At 40.3% G+C, this 22802-nt stretch overlaps 1 long non-coding RNA gene and 1 pseudogene across 1 annotated transcript in view; both read right to left on the reverse strand.

The window, feature by feature from the left end:
- The window catches only part of LOC138156085 (uncharacterized), a 127241-nt gene that overhangs the window by 92380 nt on the left and 12059 nt on the right, over window positions 1-22802 (reverse strand). The gene's annotated exons all lie outside the window — the stretch shown is intronic.
- On the reverse strand, window positions 12665-17313 carry LOC138156083 (receptor expression-enhancing protein 6 pseudogene; annotated as a pseudogene).

Raw genomic sequence — 22802 nt, forward strand, 5'->3', positions numbered from 1 at the left:
GATCTCTTTGGTTCCTACCAGCTCTAAACCTAAATCTAATTTCACTCACTTTCACAAACAAACTTTTCCTACTTTATAATTTGCCTGGGGCTTTCCCTGCCTCCTAATGCTAATCATCAACCAGAGACCAATTAGATCAGATGATCCCAAACTTATGTGGTTTAATATGCCCTTTAAAAAAAAAAAATTACTCAGCATCCCCCCTGAAAAATCTACTTGCTTTAACCCTTTAGTTATTCTTGTTTGAAATTTGCATCATTTCAAAAAATATATATATAATTTTTTAAATGAAGCATCTTAAATTTAATAATTTATTGTAAATTTGTAGGGTTTTTCCTGCATTGAAATTTTGATGATGCAATATTGTGTCATGTAACTGTATAGTATCATACTGTAAACAAGTCAAATTACAAATACGAGCACATATTCCTGCTGATGTATGCTGGACTTACTGTTGATGTACAATATGCTTACTTGCCAACACTTGCTTGTTAAGACCTGTTGAGGGACTTGAACACTGATTGGTTATAACTTGCATTTTGTGTGTTTATTTGGAAAATAATGTAATCACTATGATTTTAACTCTGTTATACAACAGATGAAATATGTACAAATCTTCCTTTCTTTCCTTATGCTTCCACTGCTCCCTTATTTTTATTCAAAGCCCCCTAATTGCACCTGAAGCTACTACTGTCCTGCATGCCCCCCATTGTTTCAGTGCTCCCAAGGGGGTGGTATTGCCCACTTTGGGAACCTCTGAATTAGATGATAGGTTATGGCCCTTGGAACCTTTATCACATATAGCTATCTTACCAAGGTACTTCCATGTAAGCATCCAGAACACAACAGGTCAGTACTTCAATTAATTATCTCAAAGTTACCCTATACACAAGACCAAAAGTGTCATTCCCTATTTCATCCTTCATTTTACTTTATATACTTTGATATACTGTCCAAACAACTACATTAAATAGGGTTATACCAATGCATAAAATAGAACACATTTATAGTACTCTAGTTATACCCTGAAGGGGAAAAAAGGATTGTAATCATACCTTTCCTCTCAATTCCTTCAAAAACATGCAAAAATATGTAGGAGAAAACTTCCTTGCTCTTAGCATACCTATAGTAGGACTCATTTCTACAACTATAGAGGATTAGTCACTTTAGAAAAATCACTTTGGTGGCTGAATGGAGAATGGATTGGAGTGGGAAGGGACTTGGGGAAGGCCAACTTTTCCTAAAGTACAAGTTTGACCTTGTCATTCCCTTCCTCAATAAACTCCAGTGGCTGTCTATGGTTTCTAGGATCAAATACAAAATGTCCTGTTTGACATCTGAAGCCCTCTCCTACCTTTCCAGTCTTCTTACACCTTACTGCCTGATATGCATTTTTTGATCCAATGACACTGACCTCTTCTCTGTCCATCTCTGGATTCTGGCCATATGGCCTGGCTATTTCCCATGCCTAGAATCCTATCCCTCCTCCACTCTTACTACTGACCTTCCTGGCTTCCTTTAAGTCCCAACTAAATCCCCATTTTTTACTGTAAGCCCTTAACTCCTCTTAATTTCAGTGTCTTCCCTCTGTTGATTATTTCCTATTTATTTTGTGTATACCTTGCATCATATATTTTTGTTTTCATGATGTTTTTCTCGTTAAATTGTAAGCCCCATGAAAGCAGGGATTGTCTTTTGCCTCTTTTTTGGATCCCTAGCAATTAGCACAGTACCTGTCACTTAGTAGGAGCTTAGTGTTTATTGGTTGCTTTATTAACCAAAGAGCCCAGCTTTATCATTTTCCCATTTTCCCCAAGCCTAGTGATATTTTTACTCCCCCTTGTCCAATGATTATCCCAGATGAACTGAACTAGCTCACAGTATAAACACATATTCATGATAGAAACTTGTCACTCCTATGAATAATTGTAGAGTTATCTGTTGGCTCAATTAATTTGAACCTCTTTTGCTTATCTGCTTTCCTTCTAGCCAGTATGTCAATACCCAAATGGGATATCATGATTTGACTTCTCTGTGCTTTTTTGCCATTGACCTTCAACCCTGTACTTCCTAATATTTTGAAGTCTGGTAATTTGTCCTTCATTTTTGAAGAGGACCAATTGACATGAGAGAGTCAGGCAGAGTTGCCTAAATTCAGCCTTACTCTCTCTTCCAGAGTCACTGAAGTCCAGTGGTGAGACAAAAGTCAGGATGACTGGTGATGGCTCAAGATGTAGTGGATGACTTTGGCATCTTCAATGTCTGACCAAGCTCTAAGGGCTCCATAGGACCTGCTTCAGCTGCCTTTATGGCCTCTGAAACAAACTGTTCTCATGTATTATTCCAGGGGTAGTTTTCACATGGACATTCCCCTCACTCACTGGCAAGTCTGAGGCTTGTTGGTTACCCCTAATCTGGTTGAGCCCATCTGCTGAGACAGTTTTCCTGGGGATATGGCTGCTGGGCATGCTACAGCTTTTTGGAGTCACAGGTTAGGTGGCAGGTGGACACCAAAGGCAGATAAGCAGCCCTGAAAAAGGCTAGAAAGCCCTCAGACCAGAGGTGCTAGACCTCCTTGAATACTTCATACACAACTGAAGTATGGTTAGTGTCTATTCCTTTTCCTAGGGAAAACTTAAATAGGTTTGACTTGGAGATTGTAGTCAATATTTTTTTTTAATTTTACTTTTTTAAAGCAATTGGGGTTAAGTAACTTGCTCAAGGTTACACTGCCAGTTATTATTTCTGGGTGTGGTGCTGAGTATCTGAGCCCGGATTTGATCCAGATCATCCCGACACTGGAGCCGGCGCTCTTACTCGCTGAGCCACCTGGCCGCCCCTAAATTTTTTTTTTTTTTAAGCAATCAGGGTTAAGTAACTTGCTCAAGGTTACACGGCCAGTTATTTCTGGGTGTGGTGCTGAGTGTCTGAGCCCGGGATTCGATCTCCAGGTCGTCCCAACACTGGAGCCGGTGCTCTTACTCGCTGAGCCACCTGGCCGCCCCGTCAATATTTTTTAATGAGGACTTTCCCTTGCAGTTTCCATATGTGCCCTAACAGTGCAAAGGCCAACTAAAACATAGCCATCTGAAACTCTTTTTGTTTAGGTGTTAATTATAGAATTACTATAATAAGGTTGTGGGGTTGTTTTTAGTTTGTAAATAGCCAGGCTCCCAAGTCACTTCTAAGTATTAGTTCAAGATGCAGATTTTTAAAATCTTTACCTTCTTTTTACCTTTACTATCAATACTTTCTCTATGTGCAATATATGTAGCATGTGCAACATCCAGGATCTGGCTGGGCAACAGTCCTAGACCTGACCTCCCTGAGTTGAGAAAGCTGGGGATTTTCTTTGTCTTTGAAATTTTCTTCCTCTGCTAGTCTGGAAAAGCTTGAATTCCTTGGCCTTCAGGGCAAGAAACGAATCATCTATTCACTCAGGGATTTGTCTGGGGATTGGATTAGAATGAGCAGCAACAATTAGAGGTAGTACTATGTGGAATTTTCTTTTCAGACCAATTGTTATTTGTCTAATATTGCAGTTTTATAAACTGGAGTTTTACATTCTAATTGTAAAGAGCTCCTTAGTAAAATTTTTAAGAAGGAAAGAAAAAAGACAAATGAAAAATTATTGAATTGCTCATAATAATTATAATTGACATTTACATAGCACAAAGATTTTGCTGTTGTTCAGTAGTATCTAACTGTCTCTTTGTGACAGGGTTTTCTTAGCAAAGGTACTGGAGTAGTTTGCCATTTCCTTTTACTACTCACTTTACAGATAAGGAAACTGAGGCAAACGGGGTTAAGTAACTTGCCCAGGATCACACAGCTGGTATCTGAGGCCAGATATGAATTCAGGAAGATGAGTTTTCCTGACTCCAGGCTTGTACCCACTGTGCCACCTAGTCACCCCCTTTAAGATTTTATGATTTGCAAAGTATACTGGAGCCTCACAACAAAACTATAAAGTAGATACTATAGATACATTTATCGCTGTTTTATAGATGAGAGAGAAGACAGGCCCAGAGAGGTTAAGTGACTTGGCATGAAAGAGGGGATCTGAATACAAGTCTTCCTGATTCTAAGTGCAGCATTTTATCTGTCACTACACCACACTCTCCTGAAACCTGTTTAATTTAATCAAGATTTGGCATAACATACAATCAAAATTATACTGAATGATAAAATTAATCTTTATTAGAATCAGTCAGTAAATACAGATTTAAGCACCTACCACATGCCTGGTTCTGTGCTAAATGCTGGGGATACAAAGAAAGGTAAAGACAGTCCCAGCCCTCAGGAAGCTTACTATCTAATGGGGAGACAATATGCAAACAACTACATAAAAACAGGTTATATAAAGGATAAAGTGGAAACAATAGAGAGAATGCTCTACAATTAAGAGGGACCAAGAAAGCTTGCAGAAAGTGGGATTTTTTTTTTTTTTGAGGCAATGAGGGTTAAATAACTTGCCCAGGGTCACACAGCTAGTAAGTGTCTGAGGTTGGGTTTGAGTCCAGTTCCTTCTCACTCCAGGGCTGGTACTCTATCCCTGTGCCACCTAACTGCCCCAAAAGTGGGATTTTAGCTAGGACTTGAAGGAAGGCAAGGAAGTCAAGAGGCAGAAATGAAGATGTGTATTCTAGGCATGAGGAACTGCCAGAGAAAATGTTCAGAGTCAAGAGGAGGATTATCTTGTTCAAGGAATAGAAAGTCAGTGATAAGTTGTAACAAAACTGGAAAGGTAGGGATGGTGAAGGTTATGATAGCTTTTGAATACCAAGACAGAGAATTTTATATTTGATCCTAGATGTGAGAGGGAGCCACTGAAGTTTACTGAGTGACATTTCCAGAAATTCTGCAAAGTATGTTTAAATTGAATTGTTGAAAGAAATCAGCCTTCTGGATTTTGAACATTATTTATCCTGGGGAGAATCAGATATGCTTGAATTAAGTCTATAGGTTCATTTAGGGAAGCAGACATTTTACAAAAGCTCAAGTAAAAAAAAGGCAGTAGTAGCAATCATAATCTTAGACAAAGCAAAAGCAAAAATAGACCTAACTAAAAGAGATAATTGGAGAAACCCTTCTTAAACTGTGGGTCTCTATCCCATATAGGGCTGCAAAAAATCTGGCAACAGTAAAAGATTTCTGAACTCTCAATGACCTCTGAACTCTCAATTAATTCAAACTCAAACTTGTAATGAAGGAATCCAAGGTTTTTCCGTGCACAACTTCACTGAAGCCTTGGGTCTGAACACAAAGCATGCACATTTTGCACTGCATGTGACCTTCAGCCACAAAACGCCAGCAAAGGTGCCAAAATGCAAAAGGGGGTTGCAAGTGGAAAAAGTTTAAGAAGCCCTGCCATAACAATGAAGTAATATCAAAAAATTTTACAGCAAGTTTTTCTGATAAAGTCCTCATTTTTCAAATACATAGGGAATTGAATCAATTTATAAAAATAAGAGTCGCTTAGGGGCAGCCAGGTAGCACAGCGAGTAAGATCACCAGCTCCAGTGTCAGGATGACCTGGGGATCAAATCCGGGGTCAGACACTTAGCACCCACCCAGAAACACCTGGCCATGTAACCTTGAGCAAGTTACTTAACCCCGATTGCTTTAAAAAAAAAAAAGAAGAAAAAAAATAAGAGTCATTCTCTAATTGATAGATGGTCAAAGGATATGAACAGGCAGTTTCCAGAAGAAGAAATCAAAACTCTCTATAGTCATATGAAAAAAAAATGCTCTAAATCACTACTGATTAGAAAAATATAAATTAAAATAACTCTAAATTACCAACTCATATCCATCAGAAATGACAAATGTGGGAAAATAGTTTCCTTAATGAATTACTGGTAGAGTTGTGAACTGGTCCAACCATTCTGGAAAACAATTTGGAACTATGCCCCAAAGCTGTAAAACTGTGCATACCCTTTGATTCATACTAGGTCAATATATCCCCAAAAGAGCAAATAAAAAGGAAAAGGACCTATAATGTACAAAAATATTTATAGCAGCTCTTTTTGTGGTAGCAAAGAATTGGAAATTGAGGGAATTCCCTTCAGTTGGAGAATGGCTAAACAAACTGTGGTACAGGATTGTGATGGAGTACTATTATTATGCTACAAGATATGACAAGGGGAATGGCTTCAGAAAAATATGGGAAGATATATATGAACTGATACAAAGCCCAATGAGTAGAACCAGGAGATTATTATACACAGTAACAATATTGTAATGATAACCAACTTCATCAACTCTGATCAAGACAAAGATGCAAGACAATTCCAAAGGACACGTGATGAAAAAAGCAATATCTACTTACAGAAAACTGAGTGTAAATTGAAATATAATTTTCTCACTTTATTTTTCTTGCTTTTTTTGTGATGTGGCTAATATGGAAATATATATGATTTTACATATAGAATTGATATCAAATTGCTGGCCTTCTCGGTGAGTTTGGGAGGGGTGGGAGTGAGTGAGCAAATTTGGAACTCAAAATTTTGAAAACATGTTACAAATAAATAATATATTAAACAAATTTTAAAAGTGTAAAGGTAAGCTCAGCAATGGTAAGCAGATAATAAAGGATGCTATGTGGCCATATCCAAAAATATCTCCTTCTGTTCTTTGAGTTTATTAGCTTCCTGTTAGGAGGTGGATAGCATCTTTTATCATTAGCTCTTTGGAATCATGGTTGGTCACTGCATTCATTGATCTGAGTTCTTAAATTTTTCAGATTTGTTGGTTTTTACAATGTAGTTGTTAGAGCATAAATTGTTCTGGTTCTGCTCACTTTATTCTGCATTAGTTCATTCAAGTCTAGAAAAACATATATTTCAAATTTATATTCACATTAACTGTGTAGGGAGCCCCTTTAAGACAATTTCTTCAATTCCATACTCATAGGTTTATAGGGTGGGTACCCAGGTTTAAAGGGTAGTCTGTGGGTACTTACTCTTAAAGCTTACCATTGCTGAGGTTACCTTTAATAGTCAGCCAGCAGACACAATTAACTGTGTTTACTAAGATAGTATACTAAGAACAGTAGCTAGAAAACATTTCCCAATCTTCACCAACTCCAAAAGAGATGAGTCAGGGCGCTGAGAACCCAAAATTCTTGGAAATAGCAGTGATCTCTTACCCCAAACCACTAGACCTGCTTCTAGCCCAGTCTCCAAAGCTATCAGTGAGAAGATAAAAAAGAGGCTCACTATGATTATAATATAAAGGACAGGGCACAATGCTTGTCTGCTGGTTTCCTTAGTTATCTGATTCTGTCATCAAATTCCTCTCACTAAAGCTGCAATATTGAAAGTTTTCTGCAAATATAACAAAGAGTAGCAAAAGCTGCTGACTTGTTACCAATAGCCAGATAAGCACTGGGAGTAGGGTCCAGCCCTCCCCCTTAACTGCCCAATTGCCACCAATAGATCAGACCAACCAGCCTGCCTATGGCAGCAAGGCTCCCTGAAGGACAATGCAGTATGTGCCAAGGCAGGCAGACTATTACTACCATCCTGGACTGTTGGTTCCCTTCAGACCTCAATGGACATAGTTCTAGACCCTAAACTTAAATCTAGTGCCATCAACCAGCATTCTGGAAAGATTCTCCAGTGGATATTGGAAAATGAGTGCCTTAACGCACTGTTAGTGGAGTTGTGAACTGGTCCAACCATTCTGGAAAACAATTTGGAACTATGCCCAAAGGGCTATAAAACTGTGCATACCCTTTGATTCAGCAATACCATTACTAGGTCTATATATCCCAAAGAGAGCAAAGAAAAAGGAAAAGGACATATATATATATATATATATATATATATATATATATATATATATATATTGCCTGGTAACTGCTTCTGCAGCTGATGCAGCCACAGCCACTAAAGGCACAAGAGAGAAAGTTCTTGCCAAGAAAGTCCTGAGCTCTGTCAATTGGTTCAACATGAGAAACTGCTACAATTTTATTGGTACAAAAGACATTACAGAAGAAACACTGACATCCGCTTGGCACTGTACACCAAGGACCATGAGACTTTTCCATTTGACTCAAGGCTAAAAGCTCTCAATTCTCAAACAGTTCAACTTATACAGGGTTTAGCAGGCATAGCTCTTTAAAAGCTTTCAAGGGTATGACAGGGCCTTCAAACTGCTAATGGCCATCTGCCTTTCCACTTCAGTGATATTAGTACTTCATACTTTGTAAAGGAAGGACAAGCTGCAATGCTTGTCCACTGGTTTCCTTAGTGATTTGATTCTTACTTTCTGTCATCACATTCCTCTCATTACAATTTCCAATATTAAAAGTTTTCTGCCAATATAACAAAGAGTAGGTATATGAGCACAAAGAACATTATTAAAGAAAATAAATCTCAAAATAAAAAGAGTGAATGAAAATCTTATTGTTTTTGATCATCTTATTTATTTATTTTTTAATTTACAAAAGGAGACACCATGATGAAGGAATAATAGACAAGAATAAACATACACGAATGCTATAATAAGACTTACCAAAAGAACTGACATTTAATTAAACACATAGCTTACTATGCTCCACAGTAATCAGGCACTGATTTTAAATAACTAAATCAGAAATTTCTGGGGTCAAGTGGAAGGTCTGGCACATAGTAGGTACCACTAGGCTTGTATTAGTGTGAATAATTTATCCCCTGAAGTGGTGTCATGTATTCAAATTTGTGCCATTCTTAGTTATCATTATATAAAATATGGTCATTGGTTCCAGTCCAATGGAGATACCTATCCTGAATTCAAATAATGCATCAGCTTCAAGAGATTGATTTATTTGCCTTGATCAGGATCTAGCTGTGCTTACCAAATGCTTTTTTTTTTTTAACTTTCAATTTTATTTGTTTTTTGAATATTCTTTTAAAGTAAGCAACAGTATAGTATGGCCAGGGCTTGGAAGATCTTCTCTTGAAACCTTCCTGCTGCCATCTTTTCTTCACATCCCGTATCTCCTCTGTTGCTCCTAGTTGGGGCCCCGGTCGCCCAGCAGCACCAGGCGCATCCTCCTCCCCACACCGTAAGCCGAGGGCTCCATGGGCGGCCCCTCGGGCGCCAGCGCCGGCGGGGGCAGCGCGGGGACCGGGGGCGCCTGCTGAGGCGGCGCAGCTTGCGCTGGCTCCGAGCCGTTGGCGAAGCCGCGGCTCTGCTCCTCACGAGGCCTCTTGACGCCTCGCTTCCCCTGGGGCCCCGCTCCCCCCTGCGCCAGCCCGGCTGCTGCTCTCCCGAGAGGACTGGCCCCCGCCCCGGCCCCAGCAGCGAACACCGCCATCTCCTCCTCCGTTTCCACAGGCACTCCCACCCCCTCCAAAGGCAGCTGCTGGTGGAAGGGGTTTGTGGCCGAGGCCGCAGCCGCGGCCACTCGCTCGCCCTCCTCCTCAAGGCCGATCTCCTCCTCCCCCTCCTGGAAAACCTGGTCGTCGACTACGGTCTGGGGCCCCACGGTCTGAGGAAAAGGCTGCGAAGGCGGCGGCGTCACCTTCATCCTCCAGCTCCATCTGGTCGTCCTCCAGGGTGCTGTTGTTGGCCAAGGCCGCTGCCTCAGCCTCGGCCTCTGCTGCTTCTTCCCTGGCTGCTGCTGCTGCTTCTTGTGCTGCTGCTGCCTGAGCCCCGAGCTCACTCTGCTCTTCTGCCTCACTGGGGCTGCTCGAGGCCCCGGCCGACGCCAAAGCCTCTACCTTTGACTCCCCTGATGCCTCCTCCTCTTCCTCCTCCCCAGGCAGCCCAGCCTGGGCGGTTTCTCATGGCCCCCTCCCTATTGAGAGCCTCTTGGAGCCGCCTCACGAAGGCTGCGGCAAACTCCCGGTCAGCCTCGTGCCATTCCTCATCCCATCTACCTTGTTATTAGTGGGGCTGGGGTTCATGGTGAGGCCTCGATAGTGGGAGGCCTTAAGACTCCGGTCACCAAGCTCAAGCAGGAGGTGCGCTGCTCTAGGCACTCTGGGCTGAGAAAGCACCAAATGCTTTTTTGATAGATTTAATACCAAGGCAAAAAAAAAAAATGTCTTAAGGCTGCCCAGAATACATCTAGACCCTTAAACTGGAGGACCTGCAGAAATCCCTTGGCTGATAGGCCCACCTATAGGGGCTGAAAGCACCACTTTCAAGAGGATGCTAAGAAACCTGAGTCACCTTCATTTGAGGTAGGCAGCACCCTTCCCTTGGTAGAAGTACCTACAGCCTTTCACTAAGGAGTGATGATCAGATAGAACAGCAGAGGCTCTGACAGAAAACTAAGTCGGGGGGATGAAAACATCTTAGTGACTGCTTCTCTACAAGGAAAAGGAATTGGGCTGGTAAAGGGTCTTCAATTTAACTGTGAAATACAATTTCCTCTCTCCTTTCCCCTCCCAGGGTGTAGGGAAAAGCTGATGGGTTTAATTTAGCTTAGTGTCTGTAGTCTCAAAGTTTCTCTTCATTATGGATTCAATTGGGTTGACTATTAGAGGAGGCTGACCTACAACTTGAAGGAATATTTGAGTATTTTCAAGGTGCACTACATTTTGCTTGATACTGAGAGAGTTGCAAAGATTTAATAAAATCAATTTTCTTCTAGGAGTTCAAAATTCAGTTCAACATATTTTGATAATTTACATATAAGTTAAAATGCATTTAATAACAAAGCTAAAGGATGAGAAAAGTAGCAGAGAGAGGGGGCAATTTTGGAATACAGAGCATTGCTTCCATAAAGACCTAATTCTGTGACACCTTTGTGGCTTGGAGGTGATCCTGAGGTTGTGAAGGTTATTCCAACAGAGTAGAAACTCTGGCAGATTCTACCACGATAAAAAGTTTCCAGTATGGCCCCAGAAACAGACCAGATGAATCCAATTTGCAAGGGACAGCTAATTTTGAAGAGGCACTATCACCTCCAATAGGTTGCCCATCTGATGAAGAAATAGTTATGGCTTTAGCAGCCCATGAAACAAAAAAATTAAAAATGGCCCTCAGACCTCTGTGTTACCCTCCCCATTTCTTCTGCAGTAATAGTGGCAGAGGGGGAGCATTGAGATAGTGTAGTAAACAGAACACCAGCCCTGGAGTCATGAGGACCTGGGTTCAAATCTAGCTTCTGACATTTATTAGCTGTGTGACTTGGGCAAGTCACTTAACCCTGACTGCCTTTAAGGAAAAAAAAAAATAATAGTGGCAAAGGGTGATAACAGTTTTTATCACCATCATCATTAATAACATTAGGATTTGCAAAGCTCTTTAAATATCTCCTTTGATCCTCACAACAACCCTGAGAGGTAGATTTTATTATTACCCTTATTTTACAGATGAAGAAACTGAGACTTTGCAGAGGTTAGGTTTCTTGCTCAGTGGTATATAGTAGCACATGTCTGAAGTAGGTTCTGAACTCAGTTCTTCCTGACTCCAAGTTCACTACTCTATCCCCTATGCCACTTAACTCCCTCTGTACAATTTTAAAATCATCAATAAACTTAACTTGATTGTTGGTAGTCTAAATGTGAGCTCCTTGTCCACTGAGGAACAAGTGGACATACTGCTGAAGGAGCTGAATCATATCTGTCTTGACATTGTTGCTATAAATGAAATCAGAAGAAAGGGTAAGTTGCAGCTATCTGGAAGGATGACCCACAGGTACTCCTGGAGGGGCAAAGAAAGGAGTTAGAAAACTGGATTTTGTCCTACTCCCAGAGACTACAACAAATATTACTCCATGACATGTTTGGTCACCAACTATTGCAGTAATAATAAATATTTATGAAAAGACCACCTTAAAAATAATTTCAGCATACAAACATTAAGTGCTTAGGAAAAATTGGTAGAAAATTCTATGAAGAACTTGATAGAACCCTCTAAATCAAATTGATATCCTCTGACTCAATTTTAAATTCAACTTCAGTGGAAAGGGGTAAAAGTGAGGCTAGGGAGAAAGTTATGTGGAAGTGAGTATGGTTAATGAGAATCAAATTAAAGAGCCAGAGACCTATACAATATTATATAAAAGCTTCACATCTCTATATCCTAAACCCTTGCTTGGTAGGCACTGAACATGGCAAGCACAAGGGACAAAATGTTTTTGCTGACAGGAAAAGTCTTGTCATTGAAGTAGGAACATACAGCTTGACTGAGGTAGAATAAGAACGTATAAAAGACAAAAATAATGAGAAAAAAGGGTATAGTGTACAATTAAAATTATTTCATCTTGAATTATTTTTAAGTCACTGAAAATGGGAAACAGATAAGAGAAATTACATTGACACTGAGTATAATAATTTAATGAAAAAATTTAACCAATGTGAATTAATTGGCACAACTAGGAGACCAAAAGAGCCCAGAAATTGCTTTAATTAGCAAACATCTGACTTGTTTTCCATACAAAGAGAGATGGCCACCAAAGACAACACAGGGTTAGAACACAAACTGGTTTGTAAGATCTTATGAAGAATGATGGATGATTATGAACTCATGTAGCTGGGGAAAAAGTAGAGAATAAAACCAGTTTTAAAGAAAGCCTGGTAAGATATCCAGTTAAGCAGTCACTCCAGAGGCATTCAAGAATGCAAGTAGAAGAGAATTATAAATAGAAGAAAAATAGGAAAGATTTGTAAAAATTATTATTAAAAAAAAGTTTTCTCCATCAAAAATAGTGCAACCACCATACTTGGATCCTAACACCAGAGTCCCTGAGGTACTTAAAGAGGAGGTAAAAATGGCAATAAAGAGAAGATAGGAAAAGGAGATGGATTGAACCAAATATATCAATGTAATCCATGCAGGAGTCACTACAATTCTGAGACCACTGAGAGACCTTTCATATCATATTGATATATTGATATGAGGTATCTGAAGTAGAATGATGGGAGGAAGGATATAGAAGCCATGGGAAAAAACCTTGGACCTTATCAATATTTTTAAAAAAGCTAATAGAGAAAATTAAAAACTACTGACTAACTATATATCCCTAACTATATAAAATCTTTGAGTCACTGATACAAGAATTTAGGGTACTCTTGATGAGGTCAGTAGTAGGCAACAAGAAGGCTTCCATAAGTGATATTTAATGCTGGAGCGATCTTTATTATTCTCCAATTGCCTTACAGATGTAAAGAATATAAGGTCCCCCCCCAAAAAAAAGAATATAAGGTCCTATCATACATAATTACAGAGGTTAAATTTTTATTTGATGGGACAAAATAGCAACTTATTAGGCTCTTTTAAAGCAAGGTATCTCCCATCCATACAGCAAGATCATTCAGGATTCCTTAGAAGACATCTGAAATAACCTTGTTCAATGACCCTCTGAAAATAAACATCAGGCAAGGCATAAAACAGGAAGATAAATACCTGTCAAAGGTATTCATTGACATGACTGATGGAAGAGACTAAGAGTATAATCAGATTTCCTGTGGATGCCCAGGTTCTCCAAATGCTCCTGTTTGTGGATGGAATTGTGATGATTTTATAAAGCCCACAAACCCTGCAGAACCTCTTGAAAGAGATCTGTAATTACTCAAAAGGGATTCCTCTATCTATCCACATAGGAAAAACCAAGTGGATGAAGAATATTGCTCAGATTTCCACATGCATTTGGATGAATGTCCTATACAGCTTTATCTACCAGGATGTATATTTTGAACAGAGAACAAAATGGACAATGATCTAGGAAGAGAGTTGAAAAATAGAGAATAGGGTAGATTGGGGAAACTGTAACCCTCTTTTACTGAGTCCATGCTTCTCATGAAAGCAAGAGGTCATTTTTCTCAACGCTAATATTTTACCAGTGTTGATATATGTCAGAGAGATACAGAATGCAGCTGCCTCCAAAGAACTAAAAATGAGTATCATAGAGAGGGCAATGGAGATGTACTAGGAATATTTTCAAATACAACAAAAACAAGTATGCGTCAGGGCAGCTAGGTGGCGCAGTGAAGAGCACCAGCCCTGGAATCAAGAGGACCTGAGTTCAAATGTGGCCTCAGACACTTAACACTTAATAGCCGTGTAACCTTGGGCAAGTCACTTAACCCCAATTGCCCTGTCTTCCCCCACTCCAAAACGCAAAACAAAACAAAACAAAACCCAACCAAACAAACAAACAACAAAAAAACACATGTGTTATAGGGGAAGAGGGGGTGCCTTGACTAAGGTCATCAAGTTAGTAAGTGACAGAGCTAGGCAATAGCCATCCTCAAGTACTCCAAAAGGAAATGGAAAGAGGACTAGATTTCTTTAGTATAAGATGAGAGAACTAGGAGCAATAAGTAAAAGTTGCAGAGACCTATTTTAGGCCTGAAGTAAGGAAAAACTTCCTGTCCAAAAAACTCATCTTTCCTCACAAACTAATTTTTCTTCCTAACTTCCCTATTACTGTTGAGGGTACCACCATTTTGCCAGTTACCATGGCTTAAAACTTGAAAACTCCTCACTCTCTCTCATCTCCCATATCTTGTTGCTAAAGCCCAGTGATTATACCTTCATAACATCTCATATATGCTCGTTTCTGTCCTGTGACACTGATCATTGTAATAGATTTCCGGTTGGTCTTCCTGCCTCAAGTGTTTTCCCCACTCCAGTCAATTGGGCACTCAGCTACCAAATTGATCTTGCTAAAATGAAAATCTGACCAGTTATCTCTGACTCCACAAACTTCAGTGGTTCCCTATTATCCCTAGCATCAAGTATAAAATCCCCTGTTTGGTTTTGAAAGCTCTTTATTACCTGGCCCTTTTATGTTTTTCCAAGCTTTTTATACCTTACTCAAAAAACAACCTCCCCTACATCCCCCCTCCCCTTCAATTGCCAGTTCAATGATACTGCCCTCCTTGCTTACCCTGAAAAAGTCATTCTGTCTCCTGACTGCCCTTTTTCTTTCCTTTCTTATTTATTTATTGGCCTGTAGGACCTTTTTTTTTTTAAAAATACATGGACAGCTGGAATGGCCAGGACACATCAAGAGTCCTGTGGGAGGCCAGTGGTAGGTGGAAGGGGCCAGAGGCAGATGGTTAATGGTTGGTATAGTGAGAATCGTCTGAGTGCCAGCAGGCTCCTTAGCAGGTGCTGGTGGATACTAAATGGGCAGAGCTCCCCTCATGCCCATCCTACCTTCCAGTGAGAGGAGACTTCTCTAATGTCCCGAAGCCCAAGAGGGTAGAATTGGTTGGAGCCGTACAGCTGGGACAGGTCAGCTGCTTAGACATGGGCCAGGATTGGGGGCCATGGTCCCTTGATGCCGAGGGATCTGGGAGGAAGGTGTCCAGTCATTTGAAGCCTCTGGCTCAGGAGTAATCTCTTCACTTATTCTTCTGGGGATGACTCATGCCTGCTTTGGTTGGAAGACTCTGGAGGGAGCTGAGGAGCCACCTAGGAGATCAGCACCATCCAACTGTGAGCCAAGGCCTAGATGACTTCCTGGGTCAGACTGGCCGCTGTGTCCAGGGCTCATCCACTCAGGTTAGTCACCAGGCTCTCCATAGCAGCCAAGTGCCTCAGGAAGATAGGGCAAATCAGGTGATGGTACAGGATCTGGGAGCCATTGTAGACCAATGAAAGCATGAACCATAGCAAGAAGGCATACTTCCCTGCATAGCAAAAGGGGAACCAGAAAAGGAAAATGTCACAGAAAAACAATGAGGCCAAATAACCCAGTAGGTTGGCCAGATAGTATTGTCATCTTTGTTGGGGCTTTCAATGACCTTAATGGAGGTACATGCTGGATAGATAAATCTGACAAGATTGCAAAGCAGGGAGGCCTGTAGCCAAATATGAGATAGAGAACCAGGAAAGCAATGGAACCTGTAGCCAGGTAGTACTTTTTAACACCGGAGACCTCCTCCAGCTTCCCCAGGACATTGGTGACAAAGTTTTTCTCCTCCAGGAACCTCTGGAAGCGTTGTCTCAAGCTACCCATGGCTCCTTGGACTGAGGGGGGAGAAGTGATGGAGGATGACTGAACCCGAGTCCAAGGGATGACCTCCAGTGCTCCCCCACTGCCTTCAGGGTGCTGGCTGAACCAATGTCTCTCTGCCTCCTCTCCAATAGCACTTGGGACAAAGCCTTACTTGCCCCTGGACTAGTAGAGCTTCATAAACAGAGCAGCTTAAGTGTGGGTAGATGGGAAGAACCATGCTTATGATTCTTGACATTGTCTTACTAGTTTTTTAACTAGCCTATTTTCTGGGTGCCTATTCAAAGGCAACAGCTTTCTTAGGAGAATAGGGTGAGGTTTCTGGACATATACATAATTATCTGAAGTGCTGTCAAAGAACTTAATTTTATCATTTTCTTTTTCTTTCTTCATGTATAGTCATTTTGGAACTAGATTTTTCATAGACAAAAAGAATAGCATAGTATATATTCTAGAAAGCAGTTAGATTGGGAGTCAGAAAGCTTGGACCTGAGACTTGATTCTTCCACTAACTAGCAAAAGCCTGTCAACCTCTGTAGGCCTAAATTTTCTCACCTATAAAATAAGGAGGGAGGGCTACACTATATGACCTCTATAAAGATCCTTCCAGCTTTATAATAATGTCATTCTAATATGCAGAAATTTCATTGATTTTTAAAGAGATAAAATTTAAAAATCCATTTGGTGACCATATATAGACATGGTCTAAGAAAAGCATAGATAGAATCATACGATTGAAAGGAAACTCAGAGTTCATGAAGCTCTACCTTTCACCCCAGTGTAAGACTCTGGTCTACATCACAGTGATGGCCACCCAACTTTGTACTCTACTAGTACAAGTCAAAACTTCTCTTGTCTTCAATTGCCTTATTCATAAAATGAGGGGGTTGGGTTAAGACGATCTCTAAGTGCCCTTATGGCTCTCAGACCAATCATCCCGTGATTTCTGGCGATAGGGAGCTCACTATCTTGTGCCACAGCCCATTTCATTTTTGGTTCGCTTGAACTGCTGTGAAGTTTTCTGCTTTTATTGAACTAAAATCTGTTTCCTTGTACCTTCCACCCAGAGGTCTTTGTCCTGATCCCTGGAACAACATGGTTATCTCTCTTCTATATAATTACTCCCTCATATATTTGAAGACAGGTACCGTATTATATCCCAACCCCCATAAAGTCTTCTAAGACTCAATATCTTATTTCCCCATAACTATTCCTCATGTGACATTTTCTAGACCCCCTCCCCTTCTCTTCTGGAGCCACTCTATAGCTTATCAATGTCCCCCTTAATTACCATGTCTCCTCCTAGATCCTCTCTTCTCCAGGCTAAACATTCACAGTCAAAACTATTATTCCTCACAATGGGATGCAAATAACTACTTGAAGCAAATAGTTACTTTTCCCACAGATAAAGGAAATTAGAAAGAAGGAGCAAAATATACATTTCTTATCCTGATTTTCTTCAGAGTTATTGAGATTGTTTTTGGGTCCTGGCCTCACACTTATTTTCATGGTCAATTCAGTTTATTGGAAGAGGAAGGGCTTCTAGTTTACTGAAATTTAGTAAATAATCAGTCCCATTTTCCACTTAAGCATCCCGAATACCTGAATTCCTACTAGAGGTCAAAAAGTGTGTCAGAAATCCTATTTTCTCGTGCTTCCACTGGGAAGAAAGAAGGTAAGATTGCTGTGTCCTTCCTCACCCTCTCTAGATGGAAGAGAACCAGTATTTATCAGGTGCCTGCTATGGGCTGGGCCTTGTGCTAAGTATTTTATAAATATTATTTCATTTGATCCTCACAACAACCCTGTGAGGTAGATGCTATTATTATAACCAATTTACAGCTGAGGAAACTGAAGCAGATGGAGGGTAAGTTATTTGTCCAGGATAGTCAGCGAGTAAGTGTCTGTGAGGTTGCATTTATTCTAATCCAATCCATACTATCTACTGGAAGACACAATTTCTCTTATTTGTTTGTATCTGTGAAATGTTCTAAGGTAGGGATGGAAATTCATACCTTTGGGGCCAAAAATAAAAAACACTAGGAAGAAAAAATTTATTACAAGCACATTTTGCTGAGCTAAACAAATTAATTTGCTGTTGTGGACTGCCAATATGTACCCCCTGCCTAATATTTTATTCCATTGAGTCACTAGCATTAAAATACACCACACACTAAGTAAAAACCCAAATAATAGGGGTCTTCAGTCTTTCTGTAAACTGCTACTTTCCTTTTCCTGAAACTTGCAGATGTGAGTACAGTGGAAGGTAAAGAGAGGCACAAAAAGGAAGGCCCTGAGCAGAAAAAATGGAGTGAGCAAGTTTGTAGCTGGACTCCTCTAAATTGCCAGGAATCCCTAAAAGCCCAAAGAGAGGTTCCAGAGTAGTGGCCACTAATTTGGGCTTGAAGATACAAGCCTTCAAGTGCTACTGTTTAGGAACATCTAAATTAGAGGTTGATTATTCATTTGACAAAATTATTCACTTGAGGATTCCTTTAACAAGCATGTTCCCTGACAGCAACTCTTAAAATGTTACCTCTAAGAGATAATTTTACCTATCTCACAGGTGGTTGTGGGGCTTAAATATAATATAATGGGGTTCTGACAAGTAAGCAGACCCCACCAGCTTGTGTGGCTGATGCAAGCTCTCCACATGGAGCATATTTCTGGGAGAAACATGATAATACATAAGGGAAATGCCTTGGAGAGCCTATAGAGCACACATAAACATTCTATAAGTGGTTCTGGGTCAGCTAACCAGGTGGTAAAGGAAAGGCTCTGGCTTTGGAGACATTCAAAAAGGCCTATTAGCTTCAGATACTTCACTGCTTCTCTTTGATTCATTAGGTGAATTTCTTTGCTCATGGCATATGGTGAGAGAACATGTTGTTTCCTCTAAGGCCTTCTGACCCCAAAGAATAGGCCTCAGTCTTTGGTTTTTTGTGCCTGGCAGATATATTTGATAAATGCCTGTTGAGTTGACTTTTCTGAGTGGAAGGTCCCCAGGGTCTGACAACCTAGTGAGTTTGAAAGGTTGTTAGGAGGGTGCTCTGGTGCCCAGGCTGGTTGCTGTAGCCAGCTTAACATCAATGCCCTGAAAATCAAAGATACACCTTTTGGACCCAGGCCAGCAATTGTTGAGACAAGACTTGTCCAGTAGCTCTGCTGTCTTTGAACATGAACTCAGTGGGACTGATGCTATGTTAGTAATTGAGCTGAATTTTGAACCTACTTCCCCGGAGCAGAGGTAGTATAGGAGGGAGTATGCCCTGGAGGTACTGGGGGAAATGTTTTCATGTTTATTCTTACTAAATATTAATACCCCTTTGTAAAAGACAATTGGTGCTAAGTGGTTACATGGAACTAGGACACTAGTCCCTGGATCCCTAATAATAGGAGAGCCTTTACTGTGGGAGCTCAAGTTGATGGCAGTAGAAACACCCCAACACCTCAGGGTGCTCCTCTGGAATTCTGAGGGGCAAGTAGGAGGCCTGGCTCTTAGGACCAGAGTATATATGTTACAGATGTGAAGTGCTTTGCAACCTTTAAAATACCAGGGAAAAATCTATTACTATTGTTATTAAAAAAGAGGTGTCGTGTGTTATCAAAAACAAGTTTTACACAGTTCTCAGTGCTTCATAGGACATACTAATATAATAAAATTTTCTTGATTTGTTGACTATAGATATATGTCTTTTGATGCACATGCATCAATAGCTAATTTGGTCCTAAAGCAAAGAAATCTATTTGCTTATTATAGGTCACTATCAGATTTTTTTTTAAAAAAGACACTTTACTTTTTTCAAGACATTGACTTTATATTGAAATTTTCTTTAAAAGAATTCAAAGATGCTAGATATATTCTTACAGTAAAAGAGGACTTATTCCCTCCCCTCCCCCATTACAAGGCTGTGCTCCTGAAATGAATATTTTCTAAAACAGAGAAATATCTCATTATTTTAAGCATTTGCATTCACTTGTCAATAACTAAGCATCTCATGATCCAAAGTGAGGAATATTTGGACCCGTGTTTTTTTCTCCTTCCTGCTTTTAAGCCCTCTTTGAAACTAGGTTCAGCTGACAGAAGATGCCTGAAGAGAAGTAAAGAGATTGATGTGTATACTCAGTGACACTCATACCTACAATTCAATTACAGATGGCAAGCCTGCTTCCACAGTGCAGAGACTGAAAGGTATACAGGAAGAGCAGCTACACAGGGGGCACAGCTGGAATAGAGATGTCAACATTTATTGAAGATTCAGCTGATATGAGAAGCCTTCCCCACCCCTCTTAAATCTAGTGCCGTCTCTTTGTTAGTTATTTCCTATTTATTCTCTATCTAGCTTGCTCTGTGTATACTTGTTTGCATGTTCATCTAATGGCATAAAAATCCCATTCACATTGAATTGAGGTCCCTCTCACACGGTAAATGTCTAAAGATCACAAAAATCAGCATGCCCTGCCTTGCTGACATGTTGCATTCTTCCGGGGAGCATGTCAATAAAAGTTAAATGTCACTGTATCCTTGTTGCATATTCTTGCTGTGTTTGAGCTAAATCAACTTCCTTTTGATAACTTTTATCCTGAAATCGAAACTGAGCAGATAGTCAACATAAGGCCAGAACCCTAACATGGTAATCATTTAAATTATTCTCTTGGGGACAGCTAGGTAGTGCAATGAATAGAGCACTGGTCCTGGATTTAGGAGGACCAGAGTTCAAACTTGGCCTCAGACACTTGACACGAACTAGCTATGTGACCCTGGGCAAGTCACTTAACCCTGATTGCCTGGGGGGGGGGGGGGGGAATTATTCTTCTGGTTCTACTTAGTTCTACTCTGCATCAATTGAGTCAACAAGCATTAATTAAGCACTTACTATTTGTCCGGCACTGTACTAAGTGCTAGGGATATAACACAAAAATTTCAAGGAAAAATTTATACCATATAAATGGAAGGCAATTTCAGTTGGGGTAGGGTTGGGGGCAGGGTGACAAAAGAAGAAAGACCTTTTGCAGAAGCTGAAAACTGAGCTTCATCTTGAAGGATGTCAGGGAAGGAACTGCAGGCAGGGAAGGCAAGTAAAGACAGAATTCTAGGCATGAAGACAGTGAAAAAGCCCAGAGTAGAGCTATGGGGTGTTCTGTTTGAAGAATAGCAATTAGGCTAGTATAGCTGAATCATAGGGAGTAAAGCATAAGAAAACTGGAAAAGTTGGAGGAAGTCAGGTTATGAAGGACTTTGAATGTCACAGGGTTTTATATTTGATCCTGGAGGTAATAGGGAACTGCAAGAGTTTATTGAGGGGGAGATGTGACATGGTCACACCTGAGCTTTAGGAAAGTCATTTTGGCACCTAAGTGGAGGAAAAATCTGAGGCAGGGGTACCAACCAGAAGGCTATTGTGATAGTTCAAGCATAAGGGGATGAGGGCCTGTACAATGTTGGCTATTAAAGAATGGAGAGAAAAGGACACATGTAGGAAATGTTTTGAATACAGAAACAAGAACTTAACAGATTAGATATACAGACTATCTCAAAAGTTTAGTACTTTAAGCTTTATAGTTAAGCTTCTTTTTACCCTAAATCTCTTTCCTGACCTCTCTGCTTCTCTCTGGAAAACTCATCCCTTAACATCGGTCCTTCTCTCATGTCTCCCAACATCTTGGACCATTTGGCATACTTTCTTTGCATTTGAACTTTAAAACTGCACTCAGACTTTTGTATGATACAAACAAGGCTTCCCAGGTTTCTCTGAATTCTTCTTTATAATTTCTTGTGGTAAATTATCATTTCATTATATTTAGAGACCACAATGTATTCAGCCATTCCCCACTGAGCACCCATTTTCCTTACTGCAGAATGTGTTGTTATATTTTACACATAAAGGACTTTCCCTCAGTCTTGGACCTCTTTGTTGTGCCAGGCTCATCAGACAGGTTAAATGCCTTGTTCAAAGTCACATAGTATGAAAGTATCAGAGGTAGGAACTCAAAAGCAGGTATTCTGGTTCCATAGTCAGTGCTTTTAAAAATCTTACCACTTAATTCTGTAATGAACCTGCTACAATCTAGTGTTCTTCCTTTCTCTACAACTTGCTAGACTGTGGTATGATGACATAGTTGGGCATCTTAGTCTATTCAGAAGATTTCAAGCACCACACCAATTTCTGTAGTCCTGTCTTTACAAGCACTGCTTCTGCATAAAGTAAGAAGGGTGTCAGTTCCACACAGAGTACAGAAAATTTATTGGGCCAGCAAAGAATCAGGATGATTCCACAGGAAGTTCATGGTACTATTATGAAGGACTCCTCACATTGTAAAGATAGGGATATTCTGGGGTATGTGAGAATATTATTACACTTGTCTTGAAATATACAGGGATCTTAGAGAAAGATCTGGTACAGTCCTAGACTGTATGGCTGAATTCTTAAATTAAAGTCCAAGTGCAAGGACTTGCCTTGAACTACAGGATGATAGAACTGGGAGCATTTTCTACATGTTGGCTATCTTCTAGGTGTTTCTCATTCCCCACAGTCTTAGGATGTAGCCATAGATTTTGTACCAAATGTTAATTTAATCCAGTGCCTGGGGAGTAGACCTTCAGATGTAACTCCAGCACTTCAGTGTTTGGAAAGCAAACACCACGTCCCTATCTGCCATCCCTAGGGGCAAAAGCCTTGACCAACTGGAACTTCTCCAGCCCTAAGGCTAGCCACTTCACATTCTCTTGCTCCCGTTTCTGTGATTCATAATCAGTTTTTCTAGGTGAAAATTCCCTTGCCTTGTCCATAGTTCTGTCCTCATCTAGCTCAACCCTCTCCTCTTTTTTCTTCCCTTTCCATTGTACCCTCCTTTGGAACTTTTGCTCTATAGTTAAACTTTCTTTTGATGTTAG

The sequence above is a fragment of the Petaurus breviceps genome, unplaced genomic scaffold (assembly GCF_028583685.1).
Source record: "Petaurus breviceps papuanus isolate PSGF00001 unplaced genomic scaffold, PetGlider_PUasm1.0 98, whole genome shotgun sequence".
NCBI lineage: Eukaryota > Metazoa > Chordata > Mammalia > Diprotodontia > Petauridae > Petaurus > Petaurus breviceps.